Here is a 22700-nt window from a genome sequence, read left to right on the forward strand (position 1 = left end):
CGGAATGTACATAAACGTGATATTTTTATACCCGTATATGCATATAAATTATAGAGTACTGGTAAATCAGATTGCGGAGTAAATCTATATGAGTGACAATGATGTAAATAAAGACAATGAAAATTCATGTCGATATCGAAAGTACACAAACATTTAAGAACTTTACTGGTTTATTTAAACTAGGTACTGTAAGTCTTCTTCGTACCTACTTATCTAATATATAATCGCGGCGTTTGTTACTAATCTCCTCCTAAACGGCTAGACCGATTTTAATGATATTTTGTGTGCATATCGAAATATTTAGAATCCAAAGTGAATAATTTATAAGGTAAAAGACCGGCCAAGTGCGTATCGGGCCACGCGCACCGCGCAGTGTAGGGTTCCGTAAATAAAGTTAGCACTTGAATCCCTTTTGTAATGCACAAAAATATCGATAACGATACCCCACACCATGGGATAGACTAGACTAACATAAAATTCATCCTCACTTTGTATGTAGGAAAAGAACCCCAATTTTTTTTTAATTTTTCATCCTACTACTTTATAGACATAATTAATACAGATACCCATACTAAATTTCAACATTCTAGTTTTAACAGACTCTGAGTAATATGTCTGGCAACTTTTACTTAACAACAGAGTTAATATGCAATTTTTGAGTTTTTTAAGTTGGTCCACTTTTATCTTTTAAATTAAAATTGTACTTAAGTATCTGTTAAAGTTTTCCTTGTAATTTCGTTGTATATGCTACTTTTGTGGTTTTTTCACGTAACCATAAATAACCGTTTAGCCGATAGAGGGTGGAGACACTTGACTCTTACAAAAATAAGCTCATGAAAGCTTAATATTTTACAAATGGATCCCTAAATCGAAAATAATTTGACAGTGTAGGTCTTTGAAAGATATGAGGGATCATATCTTTCAAAGAGCTACGCTGTCACACATATTAATCAATAATATACAGATGGAGCGTACGGTACACGACGATGTCGTAGCCGCTCCAAATACAAAGTTCAAAAAGTCATATATTCTCGAGTCGGTACGATACGAACCGTCGCATCAGTAATTTTCAATATTATTCAAGAAAAAATGGCGTATTAACTTTTTAAATCTTTTAAAAACTGTTCACAAAAGCTAAAGAAATAAGATTGAGTATTTTTTTATTAATAATTATTGATTATTAAATTAATTTACGTAATAATTGTTAGTGTTAAATTTTGAAATACAGATTCTGAAAAAAGTTTGTAGCGTTTGTCAAGGAGACGCGAAGTTTGTTTTTTTTAAGCTTTTGCATGTAAAGACTCTGGTAACTCTCTGGTAAAACAAAACTATAATCAGAATTTTCAAATATATATTTTTGGTTACCCTACCTACCAAAAACTACTAAACCAATTTTTATTAGATTTCTATTAAAATGCAGAAATTTGTATTAAATGTTTTTTGATGTAAAGCATCAATTTCATTAAAATTATATTTTATTACTAATAATTTAAAATGACATAAATTTATCAGTTTTAATTTATTTAGTATAGCGACATCTAGCGGTGAACGGAGAAACTTAGTATATAACTTTGCAGCTTACTATGTAGTTTGTTAGACTTCTTATAGATGGCGCTGCATGAAAAACTCATGCGCATGTTGCTAGTTTTACTATTATTACATAGGTGGCGCTATGGGCATACATTTTACAACTTAAATAATTTATTAAAAATGCTATTTTGAAAAGATATCTATTATTTAATAGTTCACCGATAATGATATTATAGTCTCGAACAGAATATAACGACAGATATTTATCTTGATATTATTACTATATAGAGAAACTAACAACGATTTCGAAGGCAAGTTCTGAGCAAATCCGGCAATAAGCTCAACAGATCTTTTAAAATAATCATTCTTACAATGTTTATTGTTATCAGTACATAAAATATAAATCAATATTAGATACTTGCGTAAATAAGAAAGTCTTAACTAATGACCAAAGGTTTTGTCATTCTTAGTCTTAATACTACGGTAAGAGACTCACACCGAGAAAGACGTGGGTTCGATCCTGCCGGCTGCCCGCTGAACTATGGTCGTGCCTCTCTTAACACAATCTATGCTGGGGGACTAATACTAATTGGAGGGGAACGGAATGATTATTCCTAGTTAAAATACATGACAAATTAAAAAAAAATACAAAATCATCAATTATTATAGCTTGATGTAATAAATGTGTTGGAATACATTGTTTAGTTGTGGTTATGGATAAGGTCCATAACTCTAAAAACATCATTCTCAACATGTATGAAGAAAGTAGGCGTACCGCTCAAGTAAAGGGGCGTATAGAGAACTTCTAAGATGTGGGCGGGACACAAAGAGGCTAATCTTCTAAGAAAGGAGGCGTGCGAGGGCGGCGGACTCGCGGACTATTGGCACAGGCTTTGTTGGGAAATGTATTGCCTCCTTAACAATTCTTTGTACTAGATACTTAGGATGCTTCCTCCTTATAAATGTTTAGTTGTAGCTACCTAAGATACTGAACATATCTAGTAAGCAGGCCAATAGTTTTTAAATGTAAATAACCCTCCGTTCTCGTGAGAATACGTGGATAAAATATAGCCTATGACACTCGCAAATAACGTGGCTTTTTACTGGTAAAAGAATTTTCAAAATCAGATCAGTATAGATTACCCCCTACAATACCATCTTTTGTACGTTATTTTGGCGGAACTTTAATTAAAAGGATTATTTTTGCCCGTTTTCGCCAATTTTTTAATGTTGTAACATTTAAACTCTTCAATATAGTCGCTAGTCGGACTAATATAGTCTAGCAAAAGTTTTAGTAAGGTGGCTTTCGCCTTACATTCAACGACTGACGATGGACTATAATTGGCTACTTTCGCCCTGCGATAGGGCAAATTAAGTACCTACTTGTGATACTAGGTATTACCTATACCTTTTGACGTCAATACCATAATAGACTGCATTGTCATTTAGTATCAAGTGACATTGCTGTCAAGGCCTAACTTGTACCTATGACATGTAAGGCCGCTATTTTAGACTGCATTTTACCATTAGGTGAGAATACATACAAGGGCTAACTCATCATAGATTCTTTTTAACATAAAAATGGAACCGACTTCAAAGACGTATTTCAGTTATTTTGATTTTAACACAAAATTACTAAACCGATTTCCATGAAATAAATTGGATCAATTTGAAAGTAAGTATATACAGTCAAACAAAATAATTATATACAAAATTTGTAATTAAAATGACAAAGTTTTGAGATAACAAACATAAAAAAGACTCATCGAATTTAGAACCTCCTCTTTTTTGTGAAGTGGGTTAGAAATAGTTAAATATATTCCAAGAGGGACCCCTGATGAGACCAGACGGGCAATCAGTCCTAGAACGGACTATACCACCCAATTTCCGTGTTAATATCATAAACTAAGGACTATTCCTCCAAATTTCCATGTTAGTATCCTAATGTAAGGACTATTTCACCCAATTTCCGTGGCAGTATCCTAATGTATCCTTACCTAGTAACTCGCGTTTCACCAGCGTGATTATAAAGTGGTAGCTGGTCTCCTCCTCACGTCAACCTGGACATGATAGATTTTTTTTTAATTTTCATTATCTTCAGGTGCCTATTGAGCAGACAATATATAGTTGTCATGCCTGCTACCAGTACTATATAGATTTTGCTATATAGTTTTTTTTTTCTGTATCTACCTACAATTAGTTAGCACTTGACCAAAATCTCACCTGATGGGAAGTGTTGCTGCAATCTTGGATGGAAGCGGGCTAAATTGTTCGGAGTAAGGTGAAAATCCACACCCTTTTTGGTTACTACACGACATCGTACAGTAACGCTAAATCGCTTGGCGGTACGTCTTTGTCGGTAGGGTGGTAAATAGCCACGGCCGAAGCCCCCAGTCAGACCTGGACCAATTAAGAAAACCTCAATCTCAGCCGGGGATCGAAAGGACATCCGTCTTGGAAATCTGCGCCACGGAGGCCGTCATGAATAGTGTTATATTAAAAAAAATAGTTACGTATTATAAGTATACGTAGATGCGTTACACGAACAGCCTTCACAATAGGCGCCCATGGTCGAAGCCACGCCTGCATCTTAGCACGCCCATTTCCTTCGCCCGCCTTTCATTTGACCTACTCGTACTATGCCGTTGAATGCCATTCGGCTTTGTTGATGTGATGTGAGATGACTACTAGATGACGCCGCGCGGTTTCACCCGCGTGGTTCCCGTTCCCGTTGGAATACGGACATAATATATAGCCTATAGCCTTCCTCGATAAATGGGCTATCTAACACTGAATGAATTTTCCAAATCGGAAAGTTCCTGAGATTAACGCGTTCAAACAAACAAACTCTTCAGCTTTATAATATTAGTATAGATAAAACGTATAATTCTTCATACTCTGCTGACTTCTGAGGGTTTTTAGGCTAAACAAGTTAAACCATAAAACCCACAGCAGTAACTATTCCATATATAAAAATGTAGCTACAGAAATTAAATTACATTTTTTTATATGGAATAGTTTCACGCTTGACGACGGTCTTACCTGTTCAGGCTTTCTATCATCTGGTGGGGTCATCAGGTGTAGGTATTTCATCTTAGGCCATTATATAATCTAGATATTATGGCCTAATATGGAATGCCTATACTTGTCTAGAAGATGCCTATTCAGTCTTGTCTCAAATGACATGAGCCTTCTGCCTTTCATTATACTCGGCTGAGTTTCCTGTGGGTTTTTTGGCAAAAGAGGCTTAATTTGTCAATTTAGTGGTAGTCTAGGCTAGGCTTTAGATCACGAGGACGGGCTCTATAGAGCATTATAGAGCAAGTTTCAAGCAAATGTGCTCCGCCATTTGTTATTCTCTTGTAGGTAGTCGATGGTTTTTTCCGTTAGATCGATTGTTTTTTTTTTGTTTTCATTTAGATTTGGTTACGCTTTTGTAAGTCTCATAGAGTAAACGTGTAATTTTTTTTCTCATCCATTAACCATTCACCTTGACCAAAACCTCAATCATAAATAAAATTGATTTTTTTTATAAATTTTCAGAGCATCACCAAACTACAACAGACGAGTTCGCGTGTGACGTCACCCCACCCATAGGTAAGTACAGACTTACAAGTTTCTATTGATTTATGTCAAATTAGCAGTCGCTACGCGGTTTCACACACGTTATTATCGTTCTCGTAAGAATACGGGGATATAATATAGCCTATAGCACTCGGGGATAGTGTAGCTTTCCAACAATGAAAGAAGTTTAAAATAGGTTTAGCGGTTTCGGAGCCTATGCAATGCAAACAAAAAACAATCACATCGTTTCTCTATATAATATTAGTACCTATAGATAGGTATATTATTGCACATACCCGTGGAAATTATAGCAAAAGTAGCAGACCCACCGCTGTTTCAACCATGTTTCCAGTACAGCAGGAAAACGGGGTTAAAATATGGCCTATGTTATTCACTGATAATGCCGCTTTCAGTTGGTAACAGAAACAGTAAAATAGTTCCTATTCGTAACGAACAATAAATCAACGCTTACATCTTTATAATATTAGTTTAGATAAAAGGTAAATCAAATCAATCAATCAAAAGGTTATCACAATTGGCTTATAGAGGTGGTCTATCGCACTTCCTTAAACAACCATTTTGTGTGTAGTAGTGCAGTTACTAAAATGAGTCCCCAAACCACAAATATAGTTATGCTGACCACTTACCATCCAATAAGTCCACGTGCCTGCAGCGTTTACGGCTTGACAGCCGATAAAACTGATCGTGTGTTGGTCGCGATCTGAACGTCCATAATAGGGATGATGACAGATTTTTAAATTGTATATAAATTAAGAGTACGCTAATAGTAAAGCAATTTTGTAAAAGTAACAAGGTATCTGCGATCATTACTTTCGGAGCTACAGGGATTTAAAGGGTCAGATTTGCGGCGCTGCCGCGGATCCCTGATAAACGCCCCATACAAAATGGTACGAACTTATGACGTCGTAGGCAATTAATGATCGTTAGATTTGTATGGGCGTTTTAACAAAATTACTAATATCTTTGTTATTTCTGCGTTTATGTTTACAGTTCATATATTAAAAAATGTCACATTTAATGTAAGGAAGCTAAAACTGTATGAATTATCATCTAATTACGATAAAATATTTTTAGTAGATTTTGAAATTTTATAATCTTATTTATTTTGCAAATATCCAGTCAATCTTTGCTTTTTATATATAAATTAGTTAACATTGACCTTATTTACCCGAATGTATCATAAAAATCAATATATTCAAACCTAGTCATCATCCCCATTCCACGATCGTGTGCGACAAACACACGATCGTGGAATTATGTACGTAGATAATTTACTAATACGATACATAAAAAAATATTGTATCATTATGAATATGTAATAGGTACGTGGTAATACATAGGTACCTGCAATAAATTACCTGCTTATACCTCACTAATTTGACGTAGGCACTTACTAAAATTTGTTGTTTTCCGCAAAAGCCTGACAAACCTGTGGTTTAGCTTTGACATCCAGTTCCAAGAAATACCGGCAACAAACTGTCAACTTCGCTTGTTAAAATTCAGTATTCTTTGTCAAATCATTCAAATAATCTGGATTACCGAAGAAACAATAGCTTTGGCAAATATTGCATTCTCGTATTCAATAGGCAAATCTCAGCAAAACGTTATAAATAATTGTTCATGGTCCAAATATTTATTACGTTTTCTGATAGAAGACTCGAGCTCAGCAGTGAGCCGGACATGGGTTGTTATTGATGATACTACTCATATAGTTTTTATAAGTGATATTCATGGCAGGTCGGAAAAACCAGTTTTCGGAGTGGGACGTTTTCCTTCCAAGCCATCTTACAGGCTTTGGTTCTTCCTTAACAAAATATTACACCCCTGAAAATTGTCCGATAAGGACTTACTTTACGACTTGATTTTACATTACATTTCTTTAACTATTGTTTCTCACGCACGGTGAATTCATGAATTGCTAAGATATTCGTCTCAAAAATCGGCTCGATGTTCATTTGATTTGATGATTTAATAAATAAGTTTCATTATGCGAACGTTTCCCATTATCATGGTTTGCAAAATTTTGTCGAGTCGTTATGAATGCCACTTAGATACATTCTAACACAAATGATGAGCAGGTAATAAATAAATATTTTGTGCTATCTAAAACTACTTATGTATAGTTGACTGAAATCTGAAAAAAATATGCACGGAATAGTGAAACGTGATTTCCAGAAATTTGTAGACGGTAATATGACGTCACATTTCGCTCAGTGTAACGCGTAATTACAAACGCTATCTTAAGCCGGTAATCGCAGAGTCGCATCTCTCCGGCTCTCCGTTTAATGGAGAGTTGCCTCTTCGAGCCGTTTACAGTCTTTGCCGTTTGTGGGCCTTTTAAAAGACTTTTTTATCCGCGCTTAATGTTTCCTGCTACATTTTGTAATCTGTTCGTAATGGAACTTTGCCTTGGTGACATTGAAAATATATAAAAATATATACCCATACTTTATATGTTATTCTTTGTCTCACTTAAACAAAGACATAACTTTAACTCCTATTACAATTTCACAAAAACCCTATTACAGAGAACAATCTACTGAAAACTAAGTATATTAAAACATGAAAGAATGAAAATATTACTTAATTACTTATTAAAGCTGTAGATACCTAAATAAGTAAGTTTATTTTTGTGATAACAGTAAGGCAAAAGTAACTAACTAATACAGAAGTAGATTCATAAATGTACCTAACATTCATTTTCATGTCATTTACCTATATTTTTATTTCAACAGATTTATTACGTAATTTCACAGTAATCCAGAAAATAAAAGAAAAATTTGAATAGATTAAATGTCTGAACACAAAATAGGCCGCAAACTGAAGTAAAATGCAAAGAAAAGGAAGCAGATACCTATGCACTAAGATAAATTGAACCTGCCTAGGTTTACGCCAACAATAACCCACTAACGAAATTAAAAACAGTTGCAACCTCATTTTCTAGAACCTCCATGTAGAATCATTACTTAAACTGCATCTTTTTAAACGCTAAGTCTGAATGGGCTCGATCCTTGAATCGGTTTAGAAAAAAAAAAGAGAACTCACGCGTACCGTTCCATTGTACGCAGACACGAAGGTAGATCTCATTAAGGGTTTGGAATTAAGAACTCGGCTTGATGGAGCGGGAATCTTAGCGATCATTACGTAGAACGGAACGCGGCCGTGTCACCGCCTTTATGCTTTATGAAATATATTTTTTTTCTATATTTTTTCACTTGGTTTTAGAAATGTACCTTTTGTAGAGTCAAAGTGAATGTTATTCGGAGTTCGTTTTATATGCGAAGTTTTTCATTTTGAAGCTTCATCAAGCATTCTTTCTTTTCTTTTATGTGAAAATTGTGTCTACCTACCCTCAAGTTTGTAATTATTGTAGTTTTTATCTAGGTAGATGCCTAAATTTAATTTTGTTAGCTTCTCTACAGTGATGGCCCAGTAAATACGTCGAGGCTCTCGATTTGAAGGCGGGTACGAATCCGGTCTGGGGCACCCCCAAATTTTCAGTTACCTGCATTTTATGAAATTAAATATCAATTGCCTCAAACGGTGAAGGAAAAACATATTGAAGAAACCTACATATGAGAAGAATGAGAATTTGCCTATATACGTGTGTAAAGTCTGCCAATCCGTATTGTGCCAGCTATAGTGTTTTTCAGATAGCATGGGAACGGTGACAGTTCGTTTGACTCTTGAAAGTTTCCGCGATTCACGATAATACTACGTATTAAGAACGTCATAAGGCAACTTTCACCGTACCCTTGCTATTTGAAAAACTCTTTAGAGTTCTATTAGCATTATCCCTCTTATCCTGAGAGGAGAACATTTGTGCTCAACAGTAAGCCGAATATGAGTTGTTAATGATGCCTTCTCTATAACATTTAGATACATTGGTACATTAGAAAAGATTAATGGCTTTAGAAGTAGATATCACTAAAGGAAAAGTAGTTCGTACAAACTATAATAAAAACTTAAAAAGACTATATAAAAACAGTTTTAATCTATACTACAGCCTTTCTTGAAGAGTACTGTTTACCAACACACAATTTAAAAATGGGACTAGTAATTTAAATGACTAGTGATAATAAATCACTAGTTATTTCACACCTAATAATAATTATAATTAATTTGTTCTTAAATTAATGAAAATAAATTTGATTAATAAGCTTAGAACAATTTAGATATGGTTATTATATTTTATATAACATTTTATAAACAAACCACACATCATTTAAAATAAATAAGTTATGAAATGACACACGTTTTCTACCTCCATTTCTAATTTCTTTGTTGGAAAACAGTACTCATCAAGAAAGGCTATAGTATACCTAGTTAATTTTATATTATCATCGACCTAATTTAATAATCCACAGTAGCCAGAATAGAAGACGTCTTTCATCCCTATATAAGAAAGGTTTTTAGACCTACAAATCTAATCCAGATCCAATGTGGACAAACAATAATTAATGAAAAATACTTGGACCTTGCTCACGAGATTACCGTTGTGAAACGTTGAGTCAACTATTATTGTTCCGATAGTTGTTTCAGTCAATGGTCTTATAGCGAAAAGCTTTGACCCACACCATGTGAAGCTTTCGCTTTACTGCTGGATCAAGGGTCGGATACATAAGTTATTCTTGAGACGGTGCGTATTGTAAGGAGGTTCCTCACTCTGGAACCCTGACCACCGGTTGCTTGGGCACTCAAATGTCCCGCAGCGGGAGGGTGTATTTTTTTTATAAATTTTTAATAGTGTTTTGTATTATATTTTGTATTTTATTAACATTGTTAAAAAAATAATAGAAAAAGGCAGATAAATAAATGAGAGATAAAATTAATGATGATACACCTACTGCTGGTTTACGTGACAAAAGTCATTAGAGCTTCAATTAGTATGTTTTCTGACATACTGAACGTTTATTGTCATATTTCATCCTACGCATACGAAATCATCATGAGGAAGGTTTAATTATAATTCATCAAAGATATATAATTATACCTTCGTCATGAATCATTGTATCTATGAATGAAACATACGAAAATATGTTGAGTCATTTTTGAGGTTATCACGTAACAGACGGACGCGTGAGACCACGGCAAACAAGGCAACCTCCCGTTTAGGAAAACTTAAGGACATCAGCAGGTGGCGTCAAACAAAATAACCATTTTTGTCATTATCAACTCATATTTGTCTCACTGATGCTCAAGTCTCCTCTCAGAATGAGAGGGGTTAGGCCAAAAAATATGGTTAAAAATAACCATTTTTGTCATTATCAACTCATATTTGTCTCACTGATGCTCAAGTCTCCTCTCAGAATGAGAGGAGTTAGGCCAATAGTCCACCACGCTGGCCCAATGCGGAATGGTAGACTTCACAAACGCAGAGATTTAAGAAAATTCTCTGGTATGCAGGTTTCCTCACGATGTTTTTCCTTCACCGTTTGAGACAAGTGATATTTAATTTCTTCCCCGGACCGGATTCGAACCCACACCCTCTGGAATCGAAGGCAGAAGTCATATCCACTGGGCAGGGCGAGATAATTAATGTAAACAAATGTTGCTATGGACAGACAAGGACACAGATATTGCTCGCTTTTATTCTTCGAATGTAACTTAGTAACAGTCAGAGCCTGAAGCTCTGTGGTACGTCGATTCTATTTCTACAAACGCTAACTCTTCGAAAATTAAAAAAATGTGTGGGAATGACATTCAGTCGATCGGATCTGTTATTCCCATACATTTTGTTAGTTTTCAAAGCGTTAGCGTTTGTAGAAAAAGAATCGCCGTACCACATGGCTAGAGGCCCAGGTTATTTACGTATTCTATCTCGCCTCATCAAACGTTCTATACATAGTAATGGGATCTTCGGCTATAGACATGTTAATTACAAGCTAATTTCCATAGAACATTACTCTCTTGTATTTTGAAAATCGTTCTAAAATAGCTCAAAGACTTATAATTACTTTACGTGATCCTCATAATGTGAAAACTTTAGACTTGGCCTTTACAACGCAAGTGACGGAGCGTTCACTGCGAGCGCCCAAGTTGCCGTGTAAACGTATGTACACTTAATTTGGAAACATACGGATCGGTATTACGGGCGAAACGCAGACTCAAATATTTTAATTACAGCACGTGAATAGGTCCTTAAAAGAAAACTTTCTGTATTAGAGATATCTTCAAAGTATTCTGATTTATATATAACTATGCATGGGATAAAAAAAATAATCTGTAATCGGCTTTTATTTGCATAGGCTGTATATTATATTTTTATAAATAAAAATCATGAGTGAATTCAATATAAAAGCGAATAAATTAAAGAAAATGTATACAATACACAAATTAATGGTTATTGAACAAAATCCACATTTGTCTGTTTTTGTTTGGACAAAAAGTTCAATTCTACAATAGAATTTATTTTAATGCTATAGTTAACCAACAATGATTATAATATTTAAATGGTAGAAAATCAAATTTAAGGCTTTCTTTTAATACATCTTCTTTCTCAAGTATGTAATTTAAAGTATTTGGAAACTGATTAGAAAACAGCTTGAACTCAGGCTATTTTGACAGACTAGTTATTACCAATTTTTAGTTATCAATTATCCTAATATGTAGATAACAGAATTATAGTTAAAAAATTGTAAATTAATTTGTTAACGATTTAAATTTATTAATATACTATTTGGAATAACAATAATATGAATTAGACTGTCCTTTACTACACGGGAATAGATTGAACCGCGCGTCTACGTCCATGTTATGTATCCGTATATTCCCCTTTTCTGGGTGTCTATTCAATTTGCGACACGTTTCTCCAGCAACTTCATAGTGGCGTGACTTGTCGCGAACACTTCTTTGTGCAAAAATGCCGTGTCACGAGATTTTAACGCGTCGCGGACTCCCTTGGAATGTCTTTTAGTAGTTTTACCCTCGAAAATTACACGCGAGCGTAGAACTCACTCATTTAAGTAGCTATCTATATAATTATTTAAATATGGAAGGTGTTGTAGCCAAGATTGTGATTCTGTGGTCGTATGGTGCCTTTTAATTAGCAGCCTGGTTGATACAGCGGTTAGTCCACGTACTTTTGTTTAAAGTTATCCTGGGTTAGAGTCCTGGATTAGCTGTGATATTATTAGCATTTCTTCAAAGAAATTCTCAATATTCGAGAATCAGTTCAATTCTCGAGTTAATGGATTTTTCTATAAAATATAATACCTGACTATAAACGTATTTTATACAGTTTACGTACTAGTTCATTAAATGTATGTACCTAATTACTAGCGGACGCCCGCGACTTCGTGAAATTAATTTTTTCTCAAATCCCGCGGGAACTATGAATCTTTTGGGATAAAAACTAGTATATGTGTTAATCCAGGCTATAATCTATACCTATTAACTTGTAGAGTAACAAACATTCATACCATCAAAATCATAAGCTTATTGAAATTCTCGGGAAACCATGGATTTTTCGTGACAAAGTAGTCCATGTGTTAATCCAGAGTAAAATCTATTTACATTTTCAGCCAAATCGGTTCAGTAGTTGCGGCGTTAAAGAGCAGCAATCATACAAACTTTCGCATTTATAATATTAATAAGATAAGATAGAGACAATTTGTATATCGATTTGATTGTAATTATTTCATGTCTATTTTTTTAATTATAATAATTTTATCCCGTGGTTTTTCCTGTCCCTATTTAACTACAGCATGGAACATTGCAAAAATGACTGTACATAAAAGTGAATAGTATCTTTAGATACTATTACACGTATGTGTGTGTGATTGAGGCACGGCGCAGAAGCCGTGACGGACCGCCATTGGGCACTTCCGTTTCCTGAAGTCACAATCATTGAGCCATTGTCCATTCGTACATAAGGATGTCTACCTACAATCATTATAATTAGTTCCCGTATGTATTTTTTTACACACACAAAAGAACACAGTGTTTGTGATATGTTTCTGTGTGTGCACATGTCGAACAAATAAGTATCAGTAGCTGTACTTTTAATTTATGTAAGTTCATTCTATTACAAATAGGTAAGTAGGTAAGTGTGAGTTTGTTTGATACGCATCCACGCCAAGCCACTAAACCGATTTTAAGAATTCTTCCACTAGTGAAAAGCTACATTATCAATGAGTAACATATACTATATTTTATTCACTTATTCCCACGGAAACGGGAACTACCCAGGAGAAACTGCGTGACGTCCGCAAACAACTTATAAAATTAATGGTTTAAAGCTAAACAAGACACACACAACTTCGCGTTCCTTTTTTGTAACTATAATTAATTATTATAATTTCATAAATAAACACTAATATTAAAGGTTTTGTAGGCGTATTAATACAGATAAAAATTAAGGTAGGAAAATATTATTTTAAAAGAAATTGAGTAAACAAAATGTTATTTGCCTATTATAATATAAGATTATCTTAATCAGGTTTATAAATTAAGTCATATTTTCATTAATATACATTTTTAATTTACAAGATAAAAACCCCGTTATACAAATTCTGCTTGCTTGTCAAGTCGTCCAGGTGCGAGCAAAGACAGATGGCTGGAGCTTACTCGGCGCGTGTAGGGTGTAATTCTTATTATATTACGAGTATTTATGCAGGAATGCACTCGATGGGGTTGAAGTTACACTCTTTTGGGCGACAATGCATTGTTGTTTGGGCTATCGGTGAGGAAAATTGGGAACGCCACGTGGCGATAAGCTTATTCGTATAGTGGCTCCGTCTAAAGATTTTATTATATATGTCACTTGCGCGTCGAAACCGAGATGAAAAAAAGTGGTTAATTGTCTTAATTTCTTTTAGTCGCAACGAAATTTATTAAAACAAAGTATACCTATTATATTATCTACAAAATCGAATTTTGTGTTCTTGAAGTGTTAAAACTATATATAAATACATGATGTTCCCAAGTAATTACAAAATTGTGCATTATGTGTGTCAAGCCATCCCCAAGAAAACAAAACAAAAACAAAATTATTCAATTCAATCAATCCGTTTTCAAGTTTTAACAAGACTATAAATTACAAAAGCTCTGAAGATAAATCGTCTAAGAGGACATTTTCATACAGAATCAGGATGAGAAAATAATTTTCTTCATGATCATAAAAATCTGTCCTATACAAGATGTTATTATATCAGGTTAGTCACACCATTTATAAAATTTGACTGATAATAAAGAAGAAAATTTTCGGGTAATATAACTCCCTAATTAAACCACACTCGCAAACTGTCGTACAAGTAAAGCACACAAGCCAAAGCTGGAACTTATAAAAAAAAAATAATAATCGGCAGAAGCTTTGATGGGGGAGCTGGTCGCGTGCCGCCAGGTGTTCGCCCCCCTGTCTCTATAATAATACTTATTATTACAAACTCCTTATTATTTCTTGTTTTAATTGTTCCCCGACTTGCCTTTTACTCCTTTTGTTCGAGTTTAATGGTGTTTATTGTTTTGTATTTTTTTTTAAATGCGTGAGCGAGCCGGCTGCGTCTGCAAGATTTTTCAAAGGCAATTTTAAAAATTTTTGCGAAGTCCTTTTTTAAAGACGACTGCGAACCTAGTTGGGAAGTACTTAATTGTTAATTACGTTTTTGGCGAAATGGTTTTAAGAATAATGGTTATATTATCCTTAGCCTCGTTTTCGTGACCCTTTCATTGTTCTGCGAACTTTCCTTGTTATGCATTCAAATTATTTTTTGAATATTTTTTATAATTAAAATTTCGATGTCCATATACGTATCCGTTCAGTAGTTCTTGCTCAGCTTTTAAGTAAAGATCTATCCTATAGAGTATCAAACCAAACTTACATTTATTCATTTCAAAGAAACATTTCTTATACTTATTCTTACCTCAGTTGCGTAAAATTATCACGTATATATTCGCCTACTGTCTAAAAAAATCCCAAGACTGCGAGTCACAGACATCTAAGTTAGATTAGTAACAACAAGACCGTATTAAAACAGCAATTTTCTTGTAAAACATTCAAGGTTCACTACCTCTGCAATTTGAACACGACTCTAGACATTCATAATACTTAATAATAAAAAAAAGAAATAAGAAAACAATAATATCCTGCAGCGTTAAATGTTCACAACCCCTGGAATTCAAACCCAACGACTCTATACGTTCACGCATTCCAAGATTTCGAGTTAGCTAAGTTAGATTAGCACATACCAACACCACCGCACGCCCGCCGTATCTCCATTGACAAGGTGGCTTTTCCCACCAACTTGTAATTGATTCTGGAACTTGTGAGCAAAGATTTATACGTAACTACAGCCTACATTCATCAAGGGGTTCATATGTGGCAATTACTATCTGTTCTGTGGCTAACTTTAAAGCTTTATAAATAGTTAAAATTAGCGGCATTACCATAAGTTTATATTTTACAGAAAAAATAGTGTTGGGTGTACTTTACTATAACAAGACCTCGGGAAGTTTTAGATCTGCCAATGTTTTTAAAAAGATTTATTAAGACCTAACCTAAACCATTGATGAATTTTCTTAATGACAAAGATGCTTGGAGGTGACATTGTAAATGGTAATGTTGTAAATGATAATTATTTAAAAAGAGTAACTGCAGAGTTTATTCTTGGCTAATCTTCTCATCTCATCTCAAAATCAGAAGAAGAATCACTACTAACCAACTTGACTTTGAGGATTTTGATTTGATCGAAGACCAACGTGAAGGCTTACTGTTCTCTGTGTAAATAAAGAAATTAACACAACCATCGGATTCTAAACAAGAATACAGATAATGTATGAATCGGTGACACAAAAAAAAACAAGTTCATTGCCCTCAAAAGTGCCTCCTGTTGGCCACAACGCAATGTGTTCCTGTTTGCTATACCAATAGTATTAAAAAGTAACGTAATATGAGACAAATGATAAAACATATGTAATAGAGGGTATTTAAGATAGGAGATAGAGTTTGGCTAATGAAAGTAGAGACTGAAATCGCCCGCCAATTAAAAAAAAAACATTTAAACAAATTTAAAAAAGCATGCGTTTTCATAATTTGTTTAAATTATTTTTTTTTGTTCGTAAATACATTGCTACCTACTAAACTCCGGTATTCCAATATTTGCACAATTATTTTGAGCATTTACTCAGTTTTTTTTGTAATTTGGCGGGAGATTTCAGTCTCTTCTTTCACTAGCCAAACTCTATTAAACATTATCTATAGTAGTTTAAAACATTTTATTCTATCTGTTAAATATTTCAATAATTTCAAATCTTGAACTTTCTTTAGATTTGTCAACACGTATTTCTGGGAATCTATCCGATATTCCGCCGATCCGATGCATTGCTGTGTAGGTAAATCCTAGAACCTTTAGGTAAATCCTAGAACACAGTTATCGTATAACAAGTCTAATGGTCTTCTGATAAAACAAAATTTATATACTGCACGTATGCCATTAGGCGTTTTATAACATATTTGCGCGGAAGTATAGGCGAAAACCACTCATTTTGAAAATAGGTTAACCAGATATGAGGCAGTTATGAATATGAACGTTTAGTAAAAGAAATTTTTATTATACCGAAATACACAAAGATGCATTCGCAAAGTTGCCGAAAGGTGTGCAGAGCGCACGCGCCCGAAACTGACATATGTTTTCATTCTAAATTTAAATTTTTTCTGTCGTCGCAAAAAAAGATTATCTGGAGTCAAGGTGTTTTATCTATCTGCCACAGATTAAACAGCTTTCGCGTGTTTTTGCCAAGTGCTTTTTTTCGTTTGGTTGTGTGCTTTTTTTAACCACGACCACCGTTTGTTTACTTTAATAACTTCCGAACCGCAAATTTGATTCAACTTTTTGCCAGTTAACCCTTTTACTTCCGATAGAAACATGTAACGACTTTACGTGTGTGTGTCAGATATTTGTGCACAGTTTTAGATCACTTAAAAAAGACCACTTTATTTTATAACCAGAATTGATGGATACATGTATTTTTTTGATATTGCTATCTAATAAAATACGTAGTTGAACTTTTGGTACTATCGAGTTTAGAAGAATGTGCTTGAAAACTATTAGATTTTTTTTATTTGGTTTGTTTGGAAGTTATTTCTATCCGTTTTTAGTTTATTAAACTTTCCATTTTATTTCAGTTTATTGAACTTTTCAAAAAATATTGGTCACCACTTATTATTTTTTTATTTCGGTTTATTATGCCTAATTAACCTAATTCTACTAAAAAAACTAAGCGCAGTGTTGGTCGACCCCCCACTAGGTGGACCGAAGACATCAAGCAGGTTGCAGGGAGCCGCTGGATGCTGGCGGCTCGGCCGTTGTACTTGGAGGTCCATGCAAGAGGCCTATGTCCAGCAGTGGACGTCCATCGGCTGATAATGATGATGATGCCTAACTATTTTAGTATTTCTTATAATAAGTCTTACATTGCATTCAATTTTTATCAGCAAACAGACGTTTATGTTTGTTGTTTTTTTACTATTTCATAGTTATTGATTGGATAAAGATTAACCGGATTTTAACACAAAGGTAAGTACAAAATCAGACGCTCCAATAACCACCCTCGCGAACAAGTTCGTTCATCGCTTAAGAAACACATGTCGACCCCTTCAGACATGGCTATTTAAGGATTAAGATGTGATCACAGTGTAGAACGTGAAGCGAGTTATTATAAATTTAAAACGTAATATAACATTTTATGGAAGTAATTCGTTATGCTTTTTTCTTCGCATATCAGGATGACATTAACTGTTAAATGGTAAAAATAAATTACTGATATTTTCTACTTCTTATAAATATACAACGCGGAAAGTTTCTTTATCATATAAAAATAATAATGAATTAATAGTGTAGCTAAATGTAACTTATTTGTGTGGTACCTATGAAGGAAATAATATGTCGCTATTCTTTAAAAATTGTCTGAAAATGACATCTTCCATTATTTTTTGTAGAAAATACAAAACACAATGTGAATATTAAAAAAATATGTCAATTGGTCAATACATTCATTTTACTTCAAAAAATGATTTTCAATAGGAGGCCATTATCGTAGTAGGACATCGGTTTTACTATCGGCTTAGAAAATAGATTCTACTGGGAAGAACTGGCAACCGATTTTCTCTAAAAGAAATAGAGAAAAGCGGCAATTTTTCTTTTCCTAAAATAAATGTTACAATACAAAATAATTTACAATAAACACGGTGTCTTGTTTGCAAAAAAATGCATAGGAGATTATTTCCATAAAACTTCATCGATTTCACACGTCAAATTCGCAAAACTAAAATAGCTTCCCGCTCCGCTTACCGCTTTCTTAGGTAATGTGAACTGTGTGTGACGATTAAGAGTGTTTACCCGCGCGGCGTCTTGCAAGCGAGGGCCAAGACGTAGGGCTGGGGTTCACGCAAACACTTTGCGGTCTATTTGTTTACGTTTTCCCGATTATTTGTGCGGGACAGAGTAAACACGCAATTTGTTCGTGTTTTACTTGTTTATTATGCACGGTTATGAGCATCTTTGGGGTTGTTTTTGTGTACAAATTGTTCTGTGATACTTAATTTATGCGGTTTAATTATAAATTGTGGCATGTGTTTTATAGATCTATGCAAGCACTGCCTATTGACTAGATTTTTATAACGCAGATTACAGATTTATCTCATTTTCAACCCATATTCGGCTCACTGCTGAGCTCGAGTCTCCTCTCACAATTAGAGGGATTAGGGCAATAGTCCACCACGCTGACCCAATGCGGATTGGCAGACTTCACACACGCAGAGAATTGAGAAAATTCTCTGGTATGCAGGTTTCCTCACGATGTTTTTCCTTCACCGTTTGAGTCGTGATATTTAATTTCTTAAAATCGGATCGGATTCGAACCCACACTCCGGAATCAGAGGCAGAGGTCATATCAATTGGGCTATCATAGCTCACACAGATACAGATTTATTTGAGTTAGGTATATTCTTCTGCCTTTATAATTCTTACTTACTTTATTAAAGTAAAAAAAAAATAATAAATTTTTAAAGATTGTAAAAGATGTTATTTTATTTACAAAAAAAAATCATTCAATTATAAAAAAATCGTGGAGCAAAGTACAACCCTAGACATATTTTACAAGACGTTTATCTTTATAACTCGCTTGAGATTTCCTCTCTCAAGGGGCTCTTGAGTGCCCGATGTTTCTCACTCAATTACATCACTTACACATTTAAGTTTTTCATTTGTTTTTTTTTAATTTCATTTTCTATAACTACACGTGAAAAATATTACTGAGTACTTATTTTGTAATGTAACAGTCAACAAACAATTGTTAAGAATGTACGCAACATACAACGTAAAAAGGTTTTTTTTTATTATTAATTTTTTAATTAATCAAATAATTGCGAATAAAATTATGGTTCATTTATACATACATACAACAAATTATAAAATATAAACTTCCGAATAAAAAATCTTATAAGAATTTATTGTACTCAAAGTTTTTAAGACTTATAATTCTTATTAGAATGACAAAAGTAAAATTGAATGTGACATATAACGTGTTGTTACAAAAAAAAATACCAATATTTTTATTGCATACTTTAATAAAACAATTTAATTGTTTAAAAAATGCATGAAAAAGTGTAGAGAAAGTAGCTTTCTCTTGAATATTAATTTCCTCTTAACTTTCTACTCTATTAAAAGGGCTCAGTCCCTCTCTGTCCCTTCCCTTTACACTATCCTCTTTCCCTTTACACTATCACTTAGGACCATATTATCACAGATGTAATCTTAACTATATAAATTATTATAGTTTTTTCTCTACCTGACACATCAACTTCGTACTCTCTCTTGTTATTCTAACAAAAAGGTCGGGGTTCAATCCAGATATTTCGGATTTTAACTAACTTTACAACACTCGACCTTCAAAAACTGAGAAACTAATAAGTATACTTTCTTTATGTAAATATTGTGATTAATTAAACTTACAAACAATTATCTTATCCTCTTGTTATAAGGTAACTATTCCATATTATATGTTCATAATGATATACTTGTCTTATTTCGTAGTTGCTACAAAATAAGCATGTATTTCAGACATTATTCCCATCATTTGAATATTAAAAAAAAATTAGTCATAGATAATAGAACCGCCAACAGTCCACGTTCGCAAAGGGTGCCTCATTACCACCGCATATAGAAAATAAAGCGAAAATATCCATGACGTCACATCTATATCAAGATCGCCGTAAAAAAAGGCAAAGCGTAGCACAAAAAGGCAGATAATAATAGAAACAAAAAAAAAAACGTCCCGCGAAAGTTTCTGTAGCGGCACATTTTACGCAATATCTAGCTCACGTACAGCCGAGTGCACAATTCCTAGACTATCGCATCGAGAAGACACGCTTTTAATATCCGAGGAAGGCTGGAGACAATCCTCTTAATCACGGAACAGACAATGGAAACCGGGCCACGCACATACGAGAATGATTAGCCGCTTTGTTGGCGAGTGTACCGCACTTTTGTTACCAACTGTACCCGCCCGGAACTTTAGCTCATATGGATTGTGACGCTACGAGGCCGTAATTGCTTCGCTTTATTAAAAAACGTTAGTGAGTATTAATATCGTAAAGTTGTAGATACAACTTGTTTTGGCCACTTGGGAATTGTAGACACTAGTTACTATAGGCTGTCTGCAGTATTAACACTATGTGTAGTATTTAATGTAATTTTTAACATGATCATTTATTCAAGTAAATAAAATATTACCTCATTATTCGCTACGATGGATATTTCCTTTCGTATAGTTAAAATCCATCCTTAGTCAACCTACTGTTTGTATGCAATATGGTGCTACCCTCATAATTTGGACTATCTCATATTACCTATGAATCCATTATCTTTTAATACAATATAAGAAAATAAAAATATAAAGATTATTAACGTTATTTAAATTGCAGTAGCACATATCCAGTAGCAGTTCATTTTATCCTGTATCAATGCAAGATATCTATACAGTTATACACACTTACTTATAACGCAATTTTCTAAAAAAATATTCTACAAAAATAATTGATTATCTCCAAAAGCAGCAGGAATGTTAATCAATTTTTAATCAACTTCCAAAACTTATGAAATGATATTTTTAAACGTTTTGACGACGCTGCTCCATCTCTTTGAAATCTAAATTGATTTTGAAGTTTGTTTTTTCTATTTGAAAGTGCTTACCGTCTATTTGGTCCGATGCCCGGTTTACGAGGATCTAATGAATGATGAAGTGATGAAAATGGAAGTATGTGTTAATTTCTTCTAAGCCATAAATCCAAAATTAAAATTCGTTTATTTCAATTAGGCTTAGATTACAAGCACTTTTGAAACACCATGTTTGACTATATTTAAAGACTACCACGTCTTTACATAAAGTAATGGCCGTTTAAACGTAAACGTTTAGAAAGATGGGTTCTGTTGAGAAATGCAGAATAAATCAATTATTTCTCTTTTAAAATTAACATTCTATGTATATTTAATTATCATTACATAAAATTATTAATTCTACTTCTTGTGTGAAGATGAAAGTCGATCCAATTGACTCCAAGCATATTTGTCATTTTTAATAATAGGTAAGTTATTAGTATTCTTTGACAAATGAGAGAGTAATATGTAATGTGTTTAATATCAGGATACATTCGTAACATATGACAGATTTTAAATATTTTGAATTTAACTGAATAAAAAAAAATACTGTAGCAAAATTTTCGTGTAACAAAACAAAGCGCATTTCTTGAAACAACGAAAACTGAAAGAGACGTGTCACTAACACGGACTCTTAAAAAAAAGCGTAAAAAAGACTTCAAAAAAAAAAAATCTTCGCACATCGTCACGCCAGAACACACGCGACTATTCGCATCGTCTAATTAAAAATAAATCGCGTAAAAGACAAAGGGACGACAGACGCGAGATTTCGTTTTATTGCGGGGAAAAAAATCATTTCGTTACCCGTGCCATAGGGAAGGAGGAGATGGGTAAAAAACACAATAAAGAAACAATGTAAACAAGTTAGTGTGTACTTGAGTAGCTCATTACGAGCAGATGCGGCATTAGCTCGCTGCGGGCCCACGGATCACTGCCGCCCGCGCACCGCCCGAGAGACGTTAGGCTGCCCGCCCATGTGTGCGAACGCGTAGTAGCTGAGCCGTGCGTATAAGCGGAACTACTAACTCGTAACTTTACTAAGAGCAGACATGATGCTCCTGATGTTAGTTGGGTCGCTGAATGTCTTCGTATTCACTGCCGCCCGCGCACCGCCGGAGAGACGTTAGGCTGCCCGCCCATGTGTGCGAACGCGTAGTAGCTGAGCCGTGCGTATAACCGGAACTACCAGCTCGTACCTTTAATTAAATAAGAGCAGACATGCTGTTGCTGACGTTATTTGAGTCGATGAATGTCTTCATATTTACTGCCGCCCGCGCACCGCCGGAGAGACGTTAGGCTGCCCGCCCATGTGTGCCAACGCGTAGTAGCTGAGCCGTGCGTATAACCGGAACTATCCACTCGTATCTTTACTTTAATAAGAGCAGACATGCTGCTGCTGACGTTATTTGAGTCGATGAATGTCTTTGTATT

General features: G+C 34.3%; 1 protein-coding gene across 2 annotated transcripts in view; it reads left to right on the forward strand.

The window, feature by feature from the left end:
* LOC112058346 (homeobox protein prospero) overlaps positions 1 to 22700 on the forward strand; it is a 158302-nt gene that overhangs the window by 24145 nt on the left and 111457 nt on the right. For both annotated transcript variants that reach the window (XM_052888049.1, XM_052888050.1), the window contains exon 2: positions 5074 to 5127. The gene's annotated coding sequence lies outside the window, so the exon portion shown is untranslated. The remainder of the gene's footprint in view (positions 1 to 5073; positions 5128 to 22700) is intronic.

The sequence above is a fragment of the Bicyclus anynana genome, chromosome 21 (genome assembly GCF_947172395.1).
Source record: "Bicyclus anynana chromosome 21, ilBicAnyn1.1, whole genome shotgun sequence".
In the NCBI taxonomy this organism is placed as follows: Eukaryota; Metazoa; Arthropoda; class Insecta; order Lepidoptera; family Nymphalidae; genus Bicyclus; species Bicyclus anynana.